At 39.3% G+C, this 24,446-nt stretch overlaps 1 protein-coding gene and 1 pseudogene across 7 annotated transcripts in view; one reads left to right on the top strand and one right to left on the bottom strand.

Moving 5' to 3' along the window:
• The window catches only part of SMYD3 (SET and MYND domain containing 3), a 770,143-nt gene that overhangs the window by 405,624 nt on the left and 340,073 nt on the right, over window positions 1-24,446 (bottom strand). The window lies entirely within an intron of this gene.
• LOC134740127 (mitochondrial intermembrane space import and assembly protein 40-like) lies at window positions 14,657-15,644 on the top strand (annotated as a pseudogene).

Genomic DNA, 24,446 nt, shown 5'->3' with positions numbered 1-24,446 from the left:
TACATATTCACTACGAGGTCATTCTAATCTTCACCTACCTGCATTCTTCTGAACTTGGAAATAAAGGCAATCAGGACTTTGCCTGCTAGACTTGGAACAGATCAGATTCTGCAAGAGGCATCAGGGTCTGGTTGATTCTTTTTCTTTCCAGCCTGTGTTTAATGAGAGTGCTCTCAATAAAAACACAAATTCAGATTAGGTTTCCGTACTCAATGTTTATTAATTTAGATACTCTTTAAAAGAGCATGTAAGCATCTTCATAAATACATTTAGCCGCTGTCACTTTATAAAAGGAACAAGTACAATTAAAAAAGAAACAGGAAATCAGCAATGAGATGGAAGGAAAGTGCTTCTGAGACCTGGATGCTATCAGCCCCACTGCATACAACTGAGTGTGCTCCCTGCAGTGTTGCAAAGGGCTCAGAGAAATCACAACTGGCCACACGTTAGGACCTTGGGCAGAGGAATACTGATAGAGGGAAGTCAGAATCTCCAAGAATGGAAGACCAAATGCTCGGAGATCTGCAGACATCCTAATAAAAGGAATATTCAGAAGGGAAGGCGCCATTTTGAGTTAGTTCAAGTTCTCTGCTGGGTTTCCTCCTCTACCCCCACCCTAGCACAGTCAACTCAGCACAAAATTTAAATTAAAACACAAAATGTTTAGCTGGTTTCTCCGAACTTGAAAAGGGGTTGACCTGTGATCCCAGGTAAGAGAAAAAGAGGTATATAAAAATAAGGCTTCTCGGGAGGCCGAGGCAGGTGGATTGCCTGAGGTCAGGAGTTTGGGACCAGCTTGGCCAATATGGTGAAATCATGTCTCTACTAAAAATACAAAAAAATGAGCTGGGCATGGTGGCGGGTGCCTGTAGTCCCAGCTACTCGGGAGGCTAAGGCAGGAGAATCACTTGAAACCGGGAGGCAGAGGTTGCAGCGAGCTGAGATCATGCCACTGCACTCCAGCCTGGGCGACGCAGCGAGACTCTGTCTCAATAAATAAATAAATAAATAAATAAATAAATAAATAAGGCTTCTCTCATGAGGTGATGGAACGCCTTAGAGATCTGCTATTTCCAAAGCACCAGGACCAGCCCCAGTGAGCCAAATCCTTAATGTTTAAATCTTTCCTATTCCTACAACACACGGACGGGGGAATGTAAGTAACCAAGGAAGCCAGGCCCAAAGAGAAACTTCCTGGTGCCAGGATCATTTTGGGTGAGCCACTTGTTTTTTGCTCATACTGGATATGTGTGCCATGTGCCAGGCACACAGTCCTGAACAAGACTGATAATGCCTCTGCTCTCATGGAGTTTATGTTCTTGTGATGGGTGACAAATGCTAATAATAAAAGATTTTGGGAAAAGTATCAATCATGGAAAACATCTACTTATCAGTCCGTTCATTTACTTAACACAGGCTACTGTTGTGCAACAGGTTCCATGTTGGCTGCTGGAAGTATACAAAGGTAACTAAAACACAAGCTAATTTTGGGAGTCAGCCACACAGAGACGGTGAATGAAGCTACAGGAATCAGTAAGGCAACCCACAGAGAGCGTGCAGAGAACAAAGAAGGTTGTGAAAGAACCCCACCGATTGGGAAGATAGTAGTGCAGGAAGAAAACTAGGAGAGTATGGTGTCACTGAAGCCCAGTGAAAAGTGTTCCCGAAAGGGAGTAGTCCACAGGACACATGCAGTTAGAGTATCTAGAGGATTGAGCAACATGGAGATTGCTGCTCATCGCAACTAGAGCAGTTTCAATTGAGTTAAGGACCTGAACGCCAGACTACAGTGGAGGTGACAAGAAGTAAGAAAGTGAAGACTAAAAATGTAAATAATTTCAGTTGTAATTGTGAAAGGAGAGATGATTCAAAGATAAGTAGAGAAAGAGGTGGAGCAAAGGCATTACTTCTTTTTTTCCCCTCCCTTTCTTCCTTCCTAAGAGGAAGACAGTTAGGCACATTTAAAGGATAAAAAAAGTGAAAATAATTGACACTAGATAACTAGTAGAGTGAGGTCTATCAAATAATAAAAGAGTGAGCTCTAGAAAACAGGAAAAGACATCCTTGCCTTTGGGGATTTCGGGACAGAAAGTGGGAGGTTTGCTGATGCTTTGAGGGGTGAAGAGAGGTGAAGGGTTAAAAGTTGAAAGAATCTTCCACCTTATAGCCTCAGGCCAGGAAAACTCCCAGGCAAGACTGTGTGCAACTGAAGAGGCCACCATGTATCAGTCACGGGTTTTTAAGGTGAGCTTAGTTGACAAATGGTAAAAGTGAATAGAGGTTGGGGAGTGGAGAAGGTGGTTTGTTTGATTATTAAAGTTACTTACAGATATATATATATATCTGTATATATATCATATATATATATCTGTATATATATCATATATATATATGAAATTTTTACAATGACACAATGAAGTAATATTTGGGTAACAATAATTCACACATTTTTAAGTAAAAATGTCCACTTCCCATTCTAAGTTAGGGTGAGAGGAGGCCTGGCAATGCAGACAATGCTGAATCAATAATTTCAGTAACCTAAGAGGGCTGTCTGGAAGTAAATGTGCCTACATGTGCAGGTCTGAATGGGAGAGACCAGAAATGTAGGTCAACAAGGGTCATCCTCAGTGTCCCACAGCCCCGTTACCTACACCAGGCAAACTGCTTTGCTGCACTGTGGTCTAGGTTCCCCTCCCTTTTTTTTTTTTTAAAAAAAAAAGCAAAGCACTGTCTGTTTTCTTGCAACACCTCAAGGATTTAGTGCAGTGTATGTGTCATGCTTCTGGGCAACTTGGAAAATAACTTGAGAACATCAAAGGTCTATACTGAACATGAAAAATCCTCTGGGCACAGGCTGCACCAGGCCACACACTGCCACGTTCCCTTCACAGTCCTAAAGATCAAAAAGGTACATGTTTGTATAGGGTTCTTTCAGATGCATTTCTCTCACCGGAATCATTTGCTCCAGTATGCATGACTGAAACCTACCCTGATTAGAAGGAGGATAAGATCATGCTGCCTGAGCACATATGTAAGTCTGGTAACACCCTACTCACTGTGTGAAAAAGCATTTTATCTGTTGGCATCACCAAAATGTAAGCCCTTTATTTGCTGAGTGTCTGCTAAATCAACATACAGCCTTCCTATTTTGTCTGTTCCCCTGTTAATTCTTAAAGGTTGTTGGTTCCTGGAGTCTGGGCTGGAGTCTGGGAACCATGTCAGTCATTGTGCTTGTCCACACATGTAGAGTGCTCAAGATAATGTTTGCCTATCACAGTGTCTGTTTAACTTGCTATTGGCCCAATAACATGCAAACATGTACTCTATAAAAGCTGCAACTGACAGTAATACCTGAGAGCTAGGGGCCGCGGGATAACTTAGTCATTATAGTTTTTTTTTTTTTGAGGTGAAACATAAAATTAACTATTTTAAGAACAATTCAGTAACATTTAGTGCATTCACAATGATAAATGACCACCAACCTATCCAGCTCCAAAACACTTCTATCACTACAGAGGAAAACTCGATACCCACTGAAGGCAGCCGTTCTCGGGTGTCCCTTCCCACAAGCCCTGGCAACCATCAACCTGCACTCTGTCTCTATGGATTCATCTACTTTGAACATTTCATACAAATGGAATCATAGAGCATGTGACCTCTTGTGTCTGGCTCCCTTCATTAAGCATAATGTATTCTGGGTTCACCAATGCTGGAGCATGTATGGGTACTTCATTCATTTGATGGCTGAATGATACTCGATTGTATGGACAGATCACAATTGGTTTATTCATTCAACTAACAACGAGCATTTTGGCTGTTGCTACCTTTTCACTATTGTAAATACTAACACTATTTATAATATATGTATGTGAATTTAAGTACCAGTTTTCCATTCTTTTGTGTGTGTATATGGCAGTGGAATTCCTGGGTCATACATCAACCTTTTAAGGAAGTGGATTCCACAGTGGCTACAACACTGTACATTCCTATTAGCAATGTACAGAGTTCCAATTTCTTCACATCCTTACTATTTTCCATTTTACTGATCATGGCCATCCTACTACATTTCATTCTATTACATTTAATAGTAAATGTGAAGTGGCAACTCATTATGGTTTTTTTTTTCTTCTTATTTTTTTTTTTTTGAAGACGGAGTCTCGCTCTGTGGCCCAGGCTATAGTGCAGTGGCGTGATCTCAGCTAACTGCAACCTCTGCATCCCGGGTTCAAGTGATTCTCCTGCCTCGACCTCCCGAGTAGCTAGGATTTATTTACAGGCACACCCCACCACGCCTGGCTAATTTTTGTATTTTTAGTAGAGACAGGGTTTCTCCATGTTGGCCAGGCTGGTCTCAAACTCCTGACCTCAGGTGATCTTCCCACCTTGGCCTCCCAAAGTGCTGGGATTACAGGTGTGAGCCACCACACCCAGCCTCATTGTGGTTTTGATTTGCATTTCCTTAATGACTGATGATGTGGAGCATCTTTTCATGTGCTTGTTGGCCATTTGTATATCTTCTTTGGAGAAAGGTCTATTCAACTCCTTTGCTCTTTTATGTCTAGGGTTATCTGTCCTTTGGTCATTTTTAAGCAAGGTACTCCAATATTCTTCTCTATGCATACTCCTTTAAGCAGACAAAACACGAAACAGTGCAGTGGTTAGGAAGCTGTGCTATGAAACCAGACTGCTTGGGTGTGTCCTGCAACTTAGTCACTATGAGACCTTGACAAAATTATCTCTCTGAGCCAAAAAAATCTTAAGAGTAAACCTCATGGATATGTGGTAAATATTAAATAATCAATGCAACATATATACCATGGCATGTGACACATAGAAAAGCTATAAAGTGTTTCAAAAGCCAATAAAAGCATGCACAGGTAGCACCTTCATGTAATTACCTGTGTACTTCCATAAGGATGAGAAAATGCATGAGCCTCTCCCAGATTCAGCCACGTAAGGGTAGAGGCAACTTCAGGGAGGAAGTCACAGGTTTTTTGCCTCCATGTTAAGACAAAAATGGCCCCAAAATAATGAAAAGCACTGTGCAAAATATTAATTTTTAAATATCTTTTTAACAACATAAGAAAGGCATTCTTCTACTTTTGCAAAGGAGGCAGAACCAAAATCTATGAAGAAACTTTGGCTATACAGACACTCGACAGTGACCAAATCTTCTGCCCCGTCACACATTCCTGGGAATTAAAAAGAATGGAGAATGTTTACAAGCTGCTGTACTTTATAATTGTTATTTCTTTGAAATGATTCTTTTTCTTTGTGAGAGGAAAATAAACTATAGTATACTGCTGAGAAGTATTAAGGAATAGTTCTCAGTATTCCTCAGTGTAAGGAATAAGACTCATTCCTTTCTGTACAGACACAAAAATTCATTGCACCCAGAGGAATCATGTCAAGCAGTCCACCCGCTTGGGTCTAAAAGTCATGTATATTGTTCTGACAAGTCTACCTTGCTGCCATTAAGCTTTCGCCATCTTTAGAAAGGAGTGTTCAGTAAAACAAAAGACGCCTATACAATGTCCATGTACAAAGGCCCCTGTGTTCCAATTCTATCCTATATTTGAAAAACAAAGGCTGTACTCTGGTCCAATTAAATTTCCAATTTGTAATACACAATTTTGTACCTATAATTCTTTCTGTCATTTTACATTGCTTTAATATGAAAAGAAGTCTCTGCTTCACCTGAATTCCTTAGAGAGCCTGGCTTTTCTAAAAGCTTGTGTGTCCATCCCTACATCCCTCCCACCTACACCAAATTTAAAACTTGACAGACTAATACACTGGATAGCAATCCAGGCACTCTGCAAAAGACAGATGCCAAGACTCAGGAGTCATGGGTAAGCTCATGTTTATTTCCACACTGCAACGAATAGACAGGATGGAAGAGGTGGTCAGAAATTAGTAAACCAAGACGAAAAATGCCAAAGTTAATTTAACAAGTATACAGAAGGAAAATTAGTCAGTCAGTTACAGGGCAAAAGACTTTCTTTCAAAAAAAAACAAAAACAAAAAAACCTCTAACAATATATGTGAAAAGGGCAAAGCTTAAAAAGCTGGACTATCTAAAAAACAAAATAATGTTCCTGGAGTAGCAAACAGAAGTCCTAGATTTGTCACCAAAACGCTCTTGCTTGTCCCAGATCACAGGTGAAAAAAGATACTTCAGGGGCAGAATAACAATGGACAGCACTGGGAGTCTCAAGTCTGAGTTCCAGCTCTAAAGATAGAGCGAGGCCTGGTGCGGAGGCTCAGGCCCGTAATCCCAGCACTTGGCCAAGGCAGGCGGATCATCTGAGGTCAGGAGTTTGAGACCAGCCTGGCCAACATGGTGAAACCCCATCTCTACTAAAACTACAAAAATTAGCAGGGCATTGTGGCACAAGCCTATAATCCCAGATACTCGAGAAGCTGAGGCAGGAGAATCGCTTGAACCCAGGAGGTGAAGGTTGCAGAGAGCCAAGATTGTGCCACTGCACTCCAGCCTAGGCAACAGAGCAAGACTCTGCCAAAAAAAAAAAAAAAAAAAAAAAGATACAGCAAGAAATCTTTAGTCTAAAATGTACCTATAAACTCATTTTTCACAGATTATGCAAATATTTTTTATTTTCAAGTTTTGATAACAAAACTAGAATGTGTTACAGTTTAATTCTGAGTCTGCATCATTCTTGGTTTTTGATCATTATAGAAAATACAGAAAACACAGAATAAAGAAAAAAAAGAGAATGTGATACAATACAACTTAAGAAAAAATAATTTGGGTGTTATTTCCTCACTATCAAAAACAATAACTAAATAATATATTTTTCATTAACCTAAAATGAAGAATTTAACACAATGATTTTCTCCCCCCTCCTAGAAATATGCTCAATTAAAAATATCAGAATAGTGTGATATATATTATGTATGAAATATAATCCAACTAATACTGCAGCATAGTTAGTTTCCATATTACTAAATATGCCTCATGGTTGCATGTAACTTCTCTTTACATTTATTAATAATTCATTTAACCACTCCCACACTCATTGCTTTTTTTTTTTTTTTTTTTTTTTTTTTGCTATTAAAGAAAGTACAATTACTGCTTTCACCAAACAAGGATCACTATGAATAATTCTGTCTTAATTTTAATTTTTCTTTTTTTATTGGCCTACTTAGGAATTATACCATGAGTAATTTTTGACTGGATAAACATTTCTAAATTTGCTTGTCTCAAAATATAAATCAATTTACACAAAAACGGTAGTAATACAAGACTGCCTGTCTTAAACTCTCCCTAAGATTTGGGCATTAACATTCTTGTTCATTTTTGTCAAATGGCATTTCACTATTTACCTTTCATTCTTCCAGACGAACACTAAAAAATTACCTGGAAAAAGTGCTTTCAAAAAACGTAGTCGAGAAAGACTGACATGTTATAATGCTCAGTCTTATCATCTACAAACATACTATGTCTTTCCAAGTAATCTTCTATATTTCTTAAAGTTCGTAGACTTCTTTGTATTTTCCTGCAGTGCTTGTGGCCTCTAAATACTGTATTGCAAAACTTTTCAGTTTTTTTATATGCAAAATTCATGTTATTTTTCAAACAACCCTCTAATTTTTTTTTAAACCAGAAGATTATTTTCTATGGTTTCATAGTCTACAAATTACTACTTTCAGATTATCAATTTCTGAGTATACTTTGTTTCTTTCGGTACATGTTATGGTTCTCTATTCTAGTTTTCTAAGTGGTTTTGATTTCTACTTTGGTCTAATAGAGTTTCTGTGTTCCCACGCATTGGGTGAGGTAGAACCAATGTTGTCTGTGTACAATCAAGAATTGATTTTGGTAAACGTTTCAAAGATAATTGAAAAAAAGGTATATTTCTTTTATAAAAGATATCAAGTTTATCCTATCAATTGTTTTTTATCTTAAATTATTTTTATATGACATTAATATAATCCCCCCTTTCTTTGAATTTCTCTGATTCACCTTTGCATATCCTTTTGCTTTAAATCATAACATTTTAGATCACTCTTTTTCCAGAGGGATGGGGTTAGGGAGTGCAGGTGTCATCACTGGAAAAGAGCTTACACCTGAGAGTACTGGAGTCATGTGTTCTTAACAACAGAGACACCTGCCAAGAAATTTATTGTTACGTGATTTTGTCCTTGTGTCAACATCATAGACACACTAATGCAAACCTAGATGAGATAGTCTACTACACACCTGGGCTATATGATATTGCCTATTGCTCCTAGGCTACAAACCTGTGCAGTATGTTCTTGTACTGAATACTATAGGCAGTTGTAATACAATGTTAGGTATTTATGTATCTACACTTATCTAAACATAGAAGAGGTACAATAAAAATACGGTATAAGGTTGGGCATGGTGGCTCATGCATATGATTCCAATGCTTTGGGAGGCCAAGGTGGGGGAATTGCTTGAGGCCGGGAGTTTGAGACCAGACTGGGCAACATAGCAAGACCTCAACTCTAGAAAACTTAAAAAATTAGCCCAGCATGTTGGCAAACATCCGTAATCATAGCTACTCAGTAGGCTGAGGCAAGAGAATTGTTTGATCCCAGGAGTTCGAGGCTACAGTGAGCCATGATCACATCACTGCATTCCATCCTGGGTGACAGACTATGACCTTATCTCTTGAAGGAAAAGAAAGGTATAAAAGATAAAAATGGTACACCTATGTAGAGCACTGACCATGAATGGAGCTTGCAGGACTAGAAGTTGCTCGCAGTGAATGAGCGGGTGGCAGGTGAATGTGAAGGCCTAGAACACTCACTGTTCTCTACTGTAGACTTTATCAACACTGCACACTTAGGCTACACAGGCCTAGAACACTCGCTGTACTCTACTGTAGACTTTAATAACACTGCACACTTAGGCTACACAGGCCTAGAACACTCACTGTTCTCTACTGTAGACTATCAACACTGCACACTTAGGCTACACAGGCCTAGAACACTCGCTGTACTCTACTGTAGACTTTATCAACACTGTACACTTAGGCTAAACAGGCCTAGAACACTCGCTGTACTCTACTGTAGACTTTATCAACACTGTATGCTTAGGCTACACAGGCCTAGAACACTCACTGTTCTCTACTGTAGACTTTATCAACACTGCACACTTAGGCTACACAGGCCTAGAACACTCACTGTACTCTACTGTAGACTTTATCAACACTGCACACTTAGGCTACACAGGTCTAGAACACTCGCTGTTCTCTACTGTAGACTTTAATAACACTGCACACTTAGGCTACACAGGTCTAGAACACTCGCTGTACTCTACTGCAGACTTTATCAACACTGTACACTTAGGCTAAACAGGCCTAGAACACTCGCTGTACTCTACTGTAGACTTTATCAACACTGTATGCTTAGGCTACACAGGCCTAGAACACTCACTGTTCTCTACTGTAGACTTTATCAACACTGCACGCTTAGGCTACACAGGCCTAGAACACTCACTGTTCTCTACTGTAGACTTTATCAACACTGCACGCTTAGGCTACACAGGCCTAGAACACTCACTGTTCTCTACTGTAGACTTTATCAACACTGCACGCTTAGGCTACACAGGCCTAGGACACTCACTGTTCTCTACTGTAGACTTTATCAACACTGCACGCTTAGGCTACACAGGCCTAGAACACTCACTGTTCTCTACTCTAGACTTGATCAACACCACACACTTAGGCTACACAGGCGTAGAACACTCACTGTATTCTACGCTAGACTTTATCAACGCTGTACGCTTAGGCTATACTACATTTATTAAAAATCTTTTTCTTTCTTCAGTAATAAATTAATCTTAGCTTACTGTAACTTTTTACTTTATAAACTTTTTTTAACCTTTTGACTCTTGTAATAATACTTACCTTAAAACACTAACACATTGTTCAGCTGTACAAAAACATTTCCTTTTTTATAACCTTATTCTATAAGCTTTGAACTATTTTTAAAATTTTTTTACTTTTTAAACTTTTTGTTAAAAACGACGACACAAACACACACATTAGTCTATGCCTACACTAGGTCGGGGTCATAAACAGCACTGTCTTCCACCTCCGTATCAGATCTCACTGGAAAGTACTCAGGGTCAATAAAGGCATAGAGCTGCCAGCTCTTATGATAACAATGCCTTCTCTGGAATACCTCCTAAAGGAACTACCTGAGGCTGTTTACAGTTAATTTTTTAATTCTTTTTTTTTTTTTTTTTTTTTGAGACAGGGTCTTGCTTTGTTGCCCTGGCTGAAGTGCAGTAGCAGGAACATAGCTCACATAAACCTCAAACTCCTGGGCTCAAGCTATCCTCCCACCTCAGCCTCCTGAGTAGCCAGGAATACAGGTGCATGTCACCACACCCGACTATTTTTTGTTTTTATTTTTTGCAGACACAGGGTCTCATTATGCTACTCAGATTGGTCTCCAACTCCTTGTGTCAAGCAATCCTCCTACCTCAGGCTCCCAAAGGGCTGGGACTACAGGCATGAGCCACTGCCCCTGGCCAGCTTTATTTATTTTTTTAATAAGTAGAAGGAGAAGGAGTGTGCTCTAAGGATAAAAGTATAATATAGTAAATACATAAATGAGCAACACAGTCCTTTCTTATCACTATCAAGTATTATATATGGCACAGAATTACATGTGCTACACTTTGATAGAACTGGCCGTGCCATAGTTTTTTAATACCAGCTTCACCACAAACACATGAGTAATGTGTTGTGCTGTGAAGTTATGACAGGTGGTAGAAAATTTTCTGCTCCATTATAATATTATGGGACCACCATTGAATACAAAGTCCATCCTTAACCAAAACATCATTATGCTGCCATGACAACATTTGTTTGGTTTTCTTGTTTGTTTGTTTGTTTGTTTTTAAGACCGGGTCTGGCCCTGTTGCCCAGGTTGGAGTGCAGTGGTGCAATTATGGCCCACTGCAGCCTCTGCCTCCCGGGCTCAAGAAATTCTCCTACCTCAGCCTCTTGAGTAGCTGGGTCTACAGGCACATGCCACCACACCTGACTAATTTTTGTATTTTTAGTAGAGATGGGGTTTCACTATGTTGGCCAGGCTGGTCTCAAACTCCTGAGTTCAGGTGATCCTCCCGCCTTGGCCTCCCAAAGTGCTGGAATTACAGGTACGCACCGCTGCGTGCCTACATTTGTTTCTTAACAGTGGATCTATTCCAGGAGAGTGGAGTCTCAACAATTACTAATTATTAGTTATAATATAATCTGCCTTTCTTCTTCACACTTTCATCTGGTAAGCACCTGATAAACTGAAATAAGGTTTTCTCTGATCACCAGTTGATGAATCTCTGCTACTTTTAGAAACAGAAATATCTAAAATATTACAATACTTTCTAGGGTCATGAAAATCTTTTAGGTATTAATGACAGTGTGGGTTACATGAATATGCATTTATCTATACTCAAATATCATCAAATTATATCCTTAAATATATGCATTTTATCTTTTATACAATATACCTCAAAGTTCAGAAACTATTAGGGGGAAAAACTAAGTATAGCTCAAGGAGTAACTGCGCCTGTGCCCCATGTAGAAAACACACTGGTGATACAGACAAACATTCATTTATTTACAAAATCATATTTGAGTACAAAATACTGTGTCATCGTATTTTGTAACATGGTAAATATCCCTTTATATTGCACCAAAAATTAGAGTTAGGCTTCAAGTTGATTTTTACATACCTTATTATAGTAAACTTGGTATTATCCAACTGATAGGAAGTAAAACAAAAAGCACCCCTGGGAGAAGTGTACCATTCAGGTAAAATGAATGCTTTGTTCTTTGAGATCTGGAGTAATAATTGTTGGCTTATTAGACAAAAAGGTTATTTTTTCCTATACATAACCTTTACAGTACAGAAGCACTCCAGACTTGAAAATCCCTGTACCACCTGAGGATTAAAACACTTTAAATATTCAAATCTAACTCCTCAAGTTTGAACTATACTTTCCATCACAGATCTGGAAGTAGTCTGTGAACTATCGAGGAAGACAGGGCCATTCACAGGGTGGTCATTCACTCAATTTGGGGAAACAGAGTATCTTCTAATCGCAGGATTTTGCTGAATGACATTTGCTAGGAGAAAGTTTTAAACATCTATTGGAGACACTCCAGGAAATTAGAGGGCAATTTACTGGCATGTGTGATTGTCAAGTGGGAGAATATGTCAATCACCGAATTATCACTATTCATTAAGGAGGGCTTTCAAATACATTGTAAATGAAACATGTGTAAAGGAGCCATGAATTCCAAGTATATTATACTGTGCAGACACAGAATAAAAACTTTTTTCAAAATACATAATTTACTTGAAGGAGTTTCCTTTCTTAAATACATTCTCTATGAAAAGCAATTTGTACTGACTCAAGTTACCACATCTTCCATGGTCCTTTTAGAAGAGATATTTATTCAAAAGCAGCAAGATAATGGAAACCAAGTGTTTTACTCTAAGCTAATGTTACACAAAATCACTAAGATAATTTTTATTTTGTTCCAGTACTCTCCTTTCCATTGAGTCCTCCAGGCCTCAACCCAAACTCCCTCACCAGTAACCACAAAATAATAATTCTTTTTTATGTGCTACTTAGTCTCAGAAACAAACTGTGGAGTCCCAAAATCAGGTCAGCTGACAAAATTAGCCTCCCTCAACTACATCCATAAGTACCAGTGGATCCAGGCCATTCCTACATCCATTCACCACTGTCCGGCTCTTAAGAAGGACTATATTTAGCTCTTCAGAGCCCTTGGCAGAAAGAGATAAACATTAAAAAACAAAACATTATTTTGAACTGAATTGATACTGTAACAAAAAAGTAACATTTGACTCATTAAAACATTGGAAAACACTTACATGGTCGGACCCTCAGCAACACGAAAACATATTCGAAGCAATGAGATTAATGCTTATGTAGGCTTTTGTTTGTTTTGAGACAAGGTCTTGCTGTCACCCAGACTGGAATGTAGTGGTGCAAGATCACAGCCCACTGCATCCTTGACCTCCCAGGCTTAGGCAACTCTCCTACCACAGCCTCCTGAGTAGCTGGGCCTACAGGTGCGTGCCACCATGCCTGGCAAATTACTGTATTTTTTGCAGAGACAGGGTTTTGCCATGTTGTCCAGGCTGGTCTGAAACTCCTGAGCTCAAGCAACCTGCTCACCTTGGCCTCCCAAAGTGTTGGGATTACAGATGTGAGCCACCACACCAGCCTATACTGGCCTTTTGTTAATGGCACTGGTAATATTGGCTCTTCCCCTTAGACGGTGAGGTTAGCCACTCTTGAACTAAAAGAATGCACGTCTAACATACACACATAATGTCCAAATCCTCAAACTATAGACTTTAACCCAAATCGGTGAAACATAAAGGAAAAGGAAAAGAAACTTTAAATTGTTTTTAGGCCTGCTGTTTTGGATATTACAGGAACCACTGTGATTTATATTTGGCCTGAGGGTATAAAGATCTATGATTTTATTTATGGCTTGGTTAAATCTTTTCAAAACACAAGAGCCACCTATTCATAATATTAAGAAACGAGGTGATTTAAACCTTAATACACTCTGCTAATATACTGTTCTCTTCAGTAGAAACGTGTAGGAGTATGTTAGGGACTATCTCTCAATTATGAGCAAATTTACAACTTCAATGCTGTCTTCTTAAATCACATGCCATCACTTACAATCCAAACATCATTTAAGAGTTTGTAAGTTTAAAAGGAGAACAAAACAAAAACCCCTAACAGCTCATTATTATTTAAGCCAGAGTTGCACCGAATTACCCCTTCAATTGTCTAAATAAATTCTTGACATGGCAGCCTACTGAATAAATAAAAGCAATTGATAATCCCACTCTATAGAAAAGCAAAAAAGCACAAACATAAAATCAACAGACCACACCGAAGTAGCATTATGGAGAAGAATAAACAATTTCAGGACAGAAAATGTTTAAGAAGAAGAGCAAAAAAGAACAAAGGTAGGTACATTAAATGAGCAAGGAATGAGCGGAACTGTTGAAAGGTGGGGTCTAAAAAGGCTGTGAACTGCTTTCTAAGTAAAGCCTAGTCCAAAAATGTCTTGTGACCAGATCAATTTCCATTCCTTCTTGAAAGACGGAAGAGATAAGCAAAACACGTAGAGCTATGAGGACAGAGTGGATAATGATTAGTACATAGAAAAGTTGCTACTTTGAAGGATTTAGATATTAAGTAGAGCAATTAAAGAATTTCTCCAATGACATCAATCTCAACCAGACAAATGTTCTCAACATTTCGCCTAGCAACTCTCTCAGGCCATCCTTACAGCAGGCTTAGGGAGGGGGTATTCTCTTGCTTCTTGCTTTCAAAAAGGGTGCTGCCTCCATTTAGTGATGTTTATAAAAATGGCAGTGGTTTCCTATTTGAATGTTAATTATTGTTATGACACACAAGGTAATTTAACTTGCTTCAGTAATTTATTCATCCTTCTAATTAGATGTAGTTATTGGAAAATCTTCCAGAGTGTAGCAACAGTTCCAAAGGTGAAATGGCAGGAGGAGGGAGCTTTCCCATAGGATCGCAACTGTAAAGCTGGGCTGGATGTTCAATTGCCAGTCACTTGAATGAACAATGCCAGGGATCAGAGATGGTCCTTCTGGAATCAAGCAGGTGGCACCCATCACCTTCAAGAATTTGATGATTCAAGAGGAAGGTAAAGCCCCAAAAGATGGTTGGAGCTACTCTGAAAAATTAAAGACTGAACTTGAATGAACCAAGGAACAATACCACACAACACCATTTTAAATCTCCTAGACCGGGAGTCATTTACATACAGTTGAGAAATGCTGTAGACAGAGTATGAGCCAAAAACACCACTGAAGTGGGAGAGGCTCCACTCGAGTTACTTGCTTTGTGGAAGTATTTTCACGCTTGCCACATCATACCTGCTCGATCAATATTTACTGAAATAAGCAAATGAATGAATGGACAAGTGCATGCATGGCTACAGAATAATAATAGGCAGACCCACTCCATCTCTCTCATTACGGCCTCCTCAGCAAGCAGACCTTTTTTCTTAATTTGAAGGTCCTCAAATTGAGCGAGTTTCAATCAACAGAAATTTCTCTGTCTTTAATTAAACTGAGCTGCCACTGCTTCTTCTGTGAGGTCTAAGTGCCAGCGTGCAGCCATGTTCTACGCTAGCCAGAAGGGAAAGACTCAATCATATTTGTGACCAAAAAAAAAAAACCCATTAGACTCCAATCAATGCAGAGCTGGTGGCTGACGACTGCAGCGATCCCTATGAGGAGCACGGATTGATACTGCCAAATGGACACATTAACTGAAACTATCCAGGCCTTAGGGGAATGGCCAGAGGCCCCTGTAGGGAACAGTTCAAGTCAAACTTTTCCCGCTTCCATTGCAAGATGGAGGATTCAAGGGCTCAGACTATATAAACCAGTTCAAGGCCATGCAAGAATGTATACAGAAATACTCAAACCACTAACCCCAACAGGAAGAGGAAGAGGAGGAGGAGGAGAAGTAGCCAGCAGAACAAGTGGAAGAAACAGCTTGCAGTGAGGTCACTGCACCCAAAGAAGAGGAGCGGTCAGGCTAACGAAAGCCACAAGGCACTGGGCTCCAGTCCTTCCACTTCAGAGTGATATGGACCTTCGCAAAAGGCCTTTCAATTGCCCTGCAAAAAGCGCCTTTCCCTCTGTTGTCCTCTTCACTGTAATGCACAAAATAATTTATTTTGGTGATGAGGGGTCTTGATCTCTTGACATACAGACTGAAAAAATGGGGGTTGTATGTATGTGTGTCCTACATACAAATCTGTCAGCAAATATTACCACCACTGAATTCTATTTTCTCAGATTGCCCTCAATTTTGCCACTCTGAAATAACGTGCTGAATAATCTCACTAACCAAAAATCATCATCCAGGAATGTTCCTTATGAGACAGCTGATTTATTCGGATTCATTAGATCCCTTTTAGTAGATTTAATCCCCCTTTGGGAAATGTAATAGCAAGAAAAACATCTTTTAAAAGTGCTGGAGTGAGGCCACTCCTCCTAGAAGAAGCCAGATGGTCAGATACATATTTCTCAAAACCCACCTTAACCTTGAGTATATGAGGGGATACTACATTTCACTCCTGATAAATTTTGGTTTCCATGTTGGCATTGAGCTCCAGGCTTTCTGTGTGTGGATAGTGGAGATTTGGACCCTCCATCCACAGTCTCTTTCTAAGTGAAGAGAAAGATTGGTTTTTGCTGTTCCTTGTTATTCCAAAAGCTCAGGTCTGGGGCCCATGTTCACACTGGCTCTCAGTCTGGTCAGATGCAATGTTCTTCAAAGGTGGGGACCCACTTGTTATCAGTGTAGCAGCCAAAAGAGGAAAAGGTGGGAATTAAGTACTCAGTTAAAAGGAAACATGAAACCAGGCATGGTGGCTCATGCCAATAACCCCAGCACTTTGGGAGGTCAAGGCGGGAGGATCACTTGAGTCAAAGAGTTCAAGACCAGCCTGGGCAATATAGCAAGATACCGTCTCCAAAAAAAAAAAAAAAAAAATTAGCTGGGTGTGGTGGTGCATGCCTGTAGTCCTAGGTACTCTGGAGGCTGAGGTGGGAGGATCACTTGATCCCTGGAGGTTGAGGTTGCAGTGAGTCGTGATTGTGCCACTGCATCCAGCCTGGCACAATCAGCCTGGTTGAAAAAAAAAACAACCATGATTTCTAATATAGATACATTAGAAAATATATATCTATATATAGTAGAAAAAATATATATACACATATATTAGAAAATATATAAACATATATGTATATTAGAAAACATAATCTCTCTCTATATATGTGTGTATATATAAACTACTTATATATATATAAGTATATATATAAACTACTTATATATATATAAGTATATATATAAACTACTTATTCTATCTTATACCTTCCACTCAAGGTCATGAAGATTTGATTTTGGAGACTGATGCAAATGTTTGCCACCTGATTTTAAAACTCAGGAGGGTTAGGCTGCTGCGGTGGTTCACGCCTGTAATCCCAGCACTTTAGGAGGCCGAGGCAGGCAGATCACGAAGTCAGGAGATCAAGACCATCCTGGCTAACATGGTGAAACCCCATCTCTATTAAAAATACAAAAAAAATTAGCTGGGCGTGGTGGCGGGTGCCTGTAGTCCCAGCTACTCGAGAGGCTAACGCAGGAGAACCACTTGAACCTGGGAGGCAGAGCTTGCGGTGAGCCGAGATCGCACCACCACACTCCAGCCTGGGCGACAGGGCAAGACTCTGTCTCAAAAAAAAAACAACAAAAAAAAAAACTCAGGAGGGCAGAAGAGAATGGGTAATCACTGTAACTAGTTTCCAGCAAGAGATTCCTCCCTTTATAAACACTCCCCAGAACTGACATAAACAGAGGAAGAGGCGTAAGGAGCCATAAAGAGATGTGATGTGCTTTAAAAGCAAGAAAATATCAAGCAAGGAACATATTCTACTATAATATGTACATCATATGGGTTCTATTTGTTTCCTACAGATAAAGCGATCACTTAACTACGAAAATTACTATCATTCATCTCTCCACATGCATTCCCATCCTTGAGAAGTGGTAGGGACCATGCGCCTCCGGGATGTGTAAACAAGTGCTCTTGTGAACAGAGGTTTCATTCCACTGAGAGAAATGGCTATGCAAAGCAGTGTCTCAAGGAGCAAGGCAAATCAATGTCTCACCTAGAGTGTATTTTTAAAATTTATAATACAAATGATTGCACTGAAGGACAAAGGTTTTCCTGTACTCTCCCTCCATCCGACCTTCAAACAGATACACTAGTCTCAGCTCCAGTGGAAGTAGGAGGTATCCTTGACATACTCAGCTGTGATGTAAGGAATCTGTGTACTTACAAAACTAATGCAAAGTATTTCAGGCTGTCAGCTGACATCCTCTCCACTCCCCAGAGCTGAGACTATTCAGTAATGGTAGTACATCTGACATCCTGTGTGACATCTAGAGGACTCAGGAAATTCAAAGAAAATATTATAAATTGTATCATTTCATGATTCACACTTCGTGCAACCACAGATCTCCTCTACACAAAAACACAGGAAATGTCAGAATACCCCATAGGTATGCGATTTTTCTTAACTTGTATGGTTTTATTTATAAGAAATAAATTCAGTTACTGAATTACAAAACAGACATATAGGGGTCCCCTTTGGGATCTAGTCCTTAAGATGAGTTCAAGAGGATGAAGGATGTCCATCTCTGAGATATATTAGTACTTTTACAACCCGTGGGCCAAGCTCCAGTGGGCTAACATATCCTCCAGATACAGACACAACTTAAAGCAGAGAAGCCAAGTAGAGAGATTTGAAAAATGAATTCTAACACTAGCATACTAAATTACCAAATAAATTGTTTAATCACATTGTACCTTCATTTCCCCAATGATAAGGTAGAGATAATTACCCTTGTTTATTTCACAGGGGGTATTTTTAATAATAAAAAGAATTATTTGAAATCTTCAAAGAAAGCACTATTTTAACCTACTTATATAAGAAACAGAAAGAGAAAATTGAGTTAACAGTCTTAAATTCTGCCAAATTAATCTAATTTTTAAACAGAGAGACTGAGTGAAAACTCACCACTGTTGTTCTCATCATAACTGAAATCCAGCACATTAAAGAGAGAGAGAGAAAGAGATCAACTTTTAAAACTTTTAAAACTCCATCCCTGGTAGCCACAAACACTCTTATCAATTCCCCACTGAAAAACCCTCCTCGCCATCTCCCTTCCTTCTCCTTTCTCCTATTACCTCAGTCTTCACTCCACTTACTCTTCCCATCTCTCGACTTCTCTATCACCTCGTCCTCCCTGATAGTTATGACCTCACTCCCACTGTCACATATAGAACTGATCCAAAGGGGACCTAAGAATTATTCTAGCCAGTCTCCCACACAGTAAAAAGGACAACTGGAGACTGAAGTGATCACGTCACAGGCTCAGGGTCAGGTAGCCGCTTACATGCAAAGCTGGGTCCTCACCTAGACATATGACTCCCAGTACAGTGCTCTTTCCAGTACCCCACACAACAGTCTACCTGAGCCTGTTCACCAGCCTTATCCAAGAAATACATTTATGAAACAGTTAGATGCGCTTTGTTGTTCTTCCACCATATAAAGCGCTTTGAGTCACAATTAGAAAAATAAGATAAAACTGATGACAGCAATCAGATTACAATCCTGTATCTGGAAGATACCTTAAAACTTTAACCTTCTTTACCCATAATCCATCTTATCCAGGAAGTAAGACTCAGGAGGCCATTTCCACAATGCCTCTCCTCCCCAGACACTCATTCCAATGTTCAACATCACTTCCATTGGTCAAACCTAAATCCTTCCTAATGATGATACTGAAGCAAAATCACAGTACCAGGTTTTCCAGACCCGGCTGAGGAGACACTAACTGAGCCCCTAAGTACAAAGGAGCATACTTAATATAGAGAAGACACAGTCAGCACATTGCTAAATTTCTCTACACCCTTATTTTTAGCAGATTAAATAATTTTAGCCCCTTTATCTTCTAATATATTTTTGGCTTTTATCTAAGGCCCCTTTAAATTGTCCATGTTGCTTTTTGAAAGCTAGAGTCCAGAACCAACATAGCTAAAGTGTTTCATATAAGAGAAACTCCATCAACAAAAGTATTGCGAAGTCTGTACGAGCCCAGGGCAATCAATGAAATCTGCATGTAAACGAGGCAGTTTTCCAGAAAATACTTTTCAATCAGACAAACTTACAAACTTGAGGAATAACTAGAAACTACAAAGAAAACATCAACTGAGACTTCAAAGCATTTTCAAGCACAAACCCTAATACAGTTTACTGGATGCCATTTAATTGGGCAGCTCTAACTGTGTAGCTAAATACAAGAAGGTTGGCATGAGAGATAAAAAAGCAAACAATGTCCAAGCTGAATACCTTAACTGCTGTCAGAACAAGGTTAAGAAGAAGCAAGGTGAGAAATCAGGGAAAATGCAAATAAGAATTCCATTTCCTACAAGATAAAGAAAGATAAATAAAAATCCTGACTAGCTAGGGGAGTATGTCCAGCACCAAAAAAAAAAAAAGTAATTATTTCATGTGTGCTCCTGGTATAAAGTCTTGAAAATAATAAGGCTGCTAAATTGCAAACATCAGGGAAGTGAAGTAGTAGCTCAAAAGATTATGAAAATTGAGATTTCCAAACTGAATTTGAAAAGGAAACAGGTAAAATGAGGTCAGGACAACACAGATGAGAAAGAAGCTTCTACTATTTGGCTGGCTGTTTTAAATTAATAACCTGGAACATTAGCAGGTTTAAAGTCCTATAAAAATGACACAGAGGGAGAAGTAAATGCGGTAGAAACAGCAGTGTTTACACCTTCATCATAGAAAGGTATTACTAAAAGGATTTACAAGGTGCTAACATGATACATATCAAAGTCAAAGCGCTTTAATAAATGATGAGAAAAGGCATTAGGCATGGAAGTAAAGCCGAAAGACTTGAAATAACTCCACCTATCCACATACCAGATTATTTTAAACCAAGTAAGCCACTCCAAGATCCACAAAAGATCAGGTTTTATTTTTCCCTAAGTGGCAGTATTCCCATGAGCACCAAAGCATTAAAGGCAGTTAGGCAGAAAAAACAAGAGTTAAAAGAATATAAAACACTAGTCCTTTCTGGGATATACATATGCTGAAAGAATCTAAATATATATATCATGACCCAAAGAGGTCCCAGGCTTAAAATCCGAAAAGAAAGAAAAGCAAGTATATTGCCTTTTTTTCCTATTGGGAAAACCTTGTAACCACTGAAAAATTAGAACAGATAAATAGGAATGGGTCAGTATAATTAGTATCTTCTAATTACAGAAGCACCCAGATTGGCATCAAACTCACCAACTCTTGGCTGTCTTCAACAATGACCAGGCCTCCTCTGTGGAGACTACTTCTTGCCATCCTCATTCTGTACCTCAGATGTGTGACCTCTTGCTTCTAACAGTATCACAGATTTATGGACTAAATGTTTGTGTCCTCCCAAAATTCTTACATTGCAGCCCTAACCCTCTGGTTCTATTTGGAGAAGGAGCTTCTCAGACAGTAATTAAGGTTAAAAGAGGTCATGGGGTGGGGACTTGATACAATAGGATTAGTGTCTCCATAGGTAGAGGCCAGAGAGCTCACTGACCTGCTCACTTCCTCCCTGTGTGCTTGCATGAGGAAGGGCCACGTGAGGACTTAGCAAGGAGGCACCATCTGCAAGCCAGGACGAGAGTCCTCACCAGAAACCTAGTGGGCCAGAACCTTATCTTAGGCTTCTAGTCTCGAGAACTGTGAGGAATTATAAATTTCTGTTTTTTAAGCCACCCAGTCTGTGGTGTTTTGTTATAGCAGCCTGAGGTGACTCAGGCATACCTACCACATTGATGCTTAATAGTGACTACCCAAACAGCAGGAATAAAAGTTTCAATTTGTTTCTTACATTTCCTAATGCAATGCTCTCTAAGGTTGGATGTTTTAGAAATGCTTTTTGAACTTAATAATGGTTTTAAAAAGTCACAGACTTCAATTAACAGCCATCATTTTCTATAAGCACTAATGGTGTTATATGCCAAGAATTTTTAAAGGCAAATAAATTTTTCTTCTTATCTAAAAAGCTGCCTGGAGAATGCTCACCCTTCCTTTACTCACTACTGAAAACTGTCAATACCAATTCAAGTAATATAATTCCTTTTTTTGGAGGCAGAGTCTTGCTCTATCCCCCAGGCTGGAGTGCAGTGGCACGATCTCGGCTATTGTAACCTCTGTCTCCCAGGTTCAAGCGATTCTCCTGCCTCATCCTCCTGAGTAGCTGGGACTACAGGTGTCTGCCACCAGGCCCAGCTAATTTTTGTACTTTTAGTAGAGACAGGGTTTTGCCATGTTGGTAATTCTCTTTTTTTTTTTTTTGAGACGGAGTTTTGATCTGTCGCCCAGGTTGGAATGCAGTGGCACGATCTCGGCTCACTGCACGCTCCACCTCCTGGGTTCACGCCATTCTCCTGCCTCAGCCTCCCAAGTAGCTGAAACTACAGGCGCCCGCCACCACGCCCGGCTAATTTTTTGTATTTTTAGTAGAGATGGGGTTTCACCATGTTAGCCAGGATGGTCTTGATCTCCTGATTTCGTGATCTGCCCGCCTCAGCCTCCCAAAGTGCTGAGATTACAGGCGTGTGAGCCACCAGGCCTGGGCAGTAATTCCTTTTTAAGAATTACAAACACCAAAGTATCTTGTACAATGGTAATTTATGTGCACATGTATGCTAAAAATACAAAAAAGAACTTACGCAATTTTTATATACATAAGATACTTTAGTTCCTTGATTCTACGCCAATTCACCTAAACATTAACAAACTTAGGACAATGGACCTTGGGCTTAGAGAATATTAAATTGTAGAATAATAGAATCATAAAATCATAGAATCACAGACTAGAGGTTTGTCTGGGTCAAATCTCACCATTTTTTTAAATGAGTAAAACCAGAGCTCAGTACCTTGCTCAAAGTAACATAAATAGTTCCCTTAATTCCCAGAATTGTGTTTTTTTACTTATTGTTAAGAAATAATTTTCTGTAAAGTAAAATAATGATTCTCAAAATTAATAAAACACATATAAAAGATTTAACTCACTAATTAGGGAACCAGTACGATGCTAAGTCTGATTTTTAAAAGAATTCAAAGAAGAAACAAATACATAAGCATCAGAAATGCCAGCAAGATGTAAAATGCGCAAAACTAGTCAATATGCATAGGAAAATAATCTATTGCATTCTCCAAACACAACTGCATTTTATGGACAAGAACCATGTGCTTTACTGTCTATTTACAGCACACACAATTCTAGCACAGCTCAAAGACAGTGAAAGGCAGAGCTGACCTGATGGTTGAGTAGACAGAAAATGCTTTTTTTTTTTTTTAATCACTCCAAAGTCTTTCCTCACAGTCCCTTATCATGCATAAGTACTCTGAAACCAAAGAACAGCCTGGTGGGTGAATTTAAAAAACAGAATTTAGAATTCTTGTTTAATTGCTAACTTTCTGAAAGGCCTCAGAAAAAGACCCAAGTTCATTTCATATCAGCCCCAAAACTAAGAGACAATGAAAACTTGACCTATGAGAGTCTGGCACTGTCAATGCCGACAGCACCTCTCCTCTCAAAATGACCCCTCTGAATACTTACAATAATCCCACCAGGGCCAAAGGTTCACAACAACAGTTCCTCAGCCAAGTCGTGGGAAAGGCTGTATTACATTCTGGTCTTCTGCTTCCCAGTCTCACACTCTCCCCACATCACAGGCATAGCTACCTCACAGGAGAATGTTTCTAAAGCCCCTTAGAGTCATTATGCAAGAGGTCTCACAGACAACTGCTCATTGTGACTGAAGAGATGAAATGTAAAATAAGGAAACACAAGAGAAGAAATGGTCTGCTACACAAACATACAAAGTAGGTGTGATGTGCTAAATAACGAGGTGATATGCTGATGGAGCTCAACTCTGACCCCAGTTCCACAGCTCAAGTCAAAAGATCTGCGTTTAAGAAAGGAGAAACAAGGTGGCTCACGCCTGTAATCCCAGCACTTTGGGAGGCTGAGGCGGGTGGATCACAAGGTCAAGAGATCCAGACCATCCTGGCCAACATGGTGCAACCCCATCTCTACTAAAAATACAAAAACTAGCTGGGTGCAGTGGCGCACGCCTATATTCCCAGCTACTTGGAAGGCTGAGGCAGGAGAATGGAGCGAACCCGGGAGGCAGAGCTTGCATTGAGCAGAGATTGTGCCACTGCACTCCAACCTGGGCAACAGAGTGAGACTCTGTCTCAAAAAAAAAAAAAAAAAAAAGAAAGAAAAAAGAAAGGAGAAACAAATGGGAATGAAGAGTGGAAAAGGTATCAAATGAGGACTCAAAAGCACTCTGAGAAAACAATAAGGTTCTTATGTACTGTATTCAGGCATGAACACAAGGCACAGACATGAAGAGAACAGAAAGCAAGGAATAATTTTTAAAACTAATTTGGCACAATTTTTTTTGTTTTAAAATGCTCAAGAGGATCATTGTGAAAACATTCAGAAAACACAATGGTAAAGCAAGTTGCTGAGGGATCTTTCAATAGCTCCACTGTGAAAAAACAAGCACATCTTAAAACTACAAGCTTTGAAACTTTTAAATTTCTTAATTAAAATATTTCTAGATTCAGTTAATTTCTAAGCAAGACTGCAGCCCTAAAGAAACCAGTAAATTTTTATTCATCTTTTTTGAAACAAACATGATTAACAAGTCATTGTTTGAATAGAAAACTATGAATTAAACAAA

This window comes from Pongo pygmaeus, chromosome 1 (genome assembly GCF_028885625.2).
Source record: "Pongo pygmaeus isolate AG05252 chromosome 1, NHGRI_mPonPyg2-v2.0_pri, whole genome shotgun sequence".
In the NCBI taxonomy this organism is placed as follows: Eukaryota; Metazoa; Chordata; class Mammalia; order Primates; family Hominidae; genus Pongo; species Pongo pygmaeus.
Note: the sequence above shows the minus strand (reverse complement) of the source record. Positions and strands in the feature narration are given on the sequence as shown.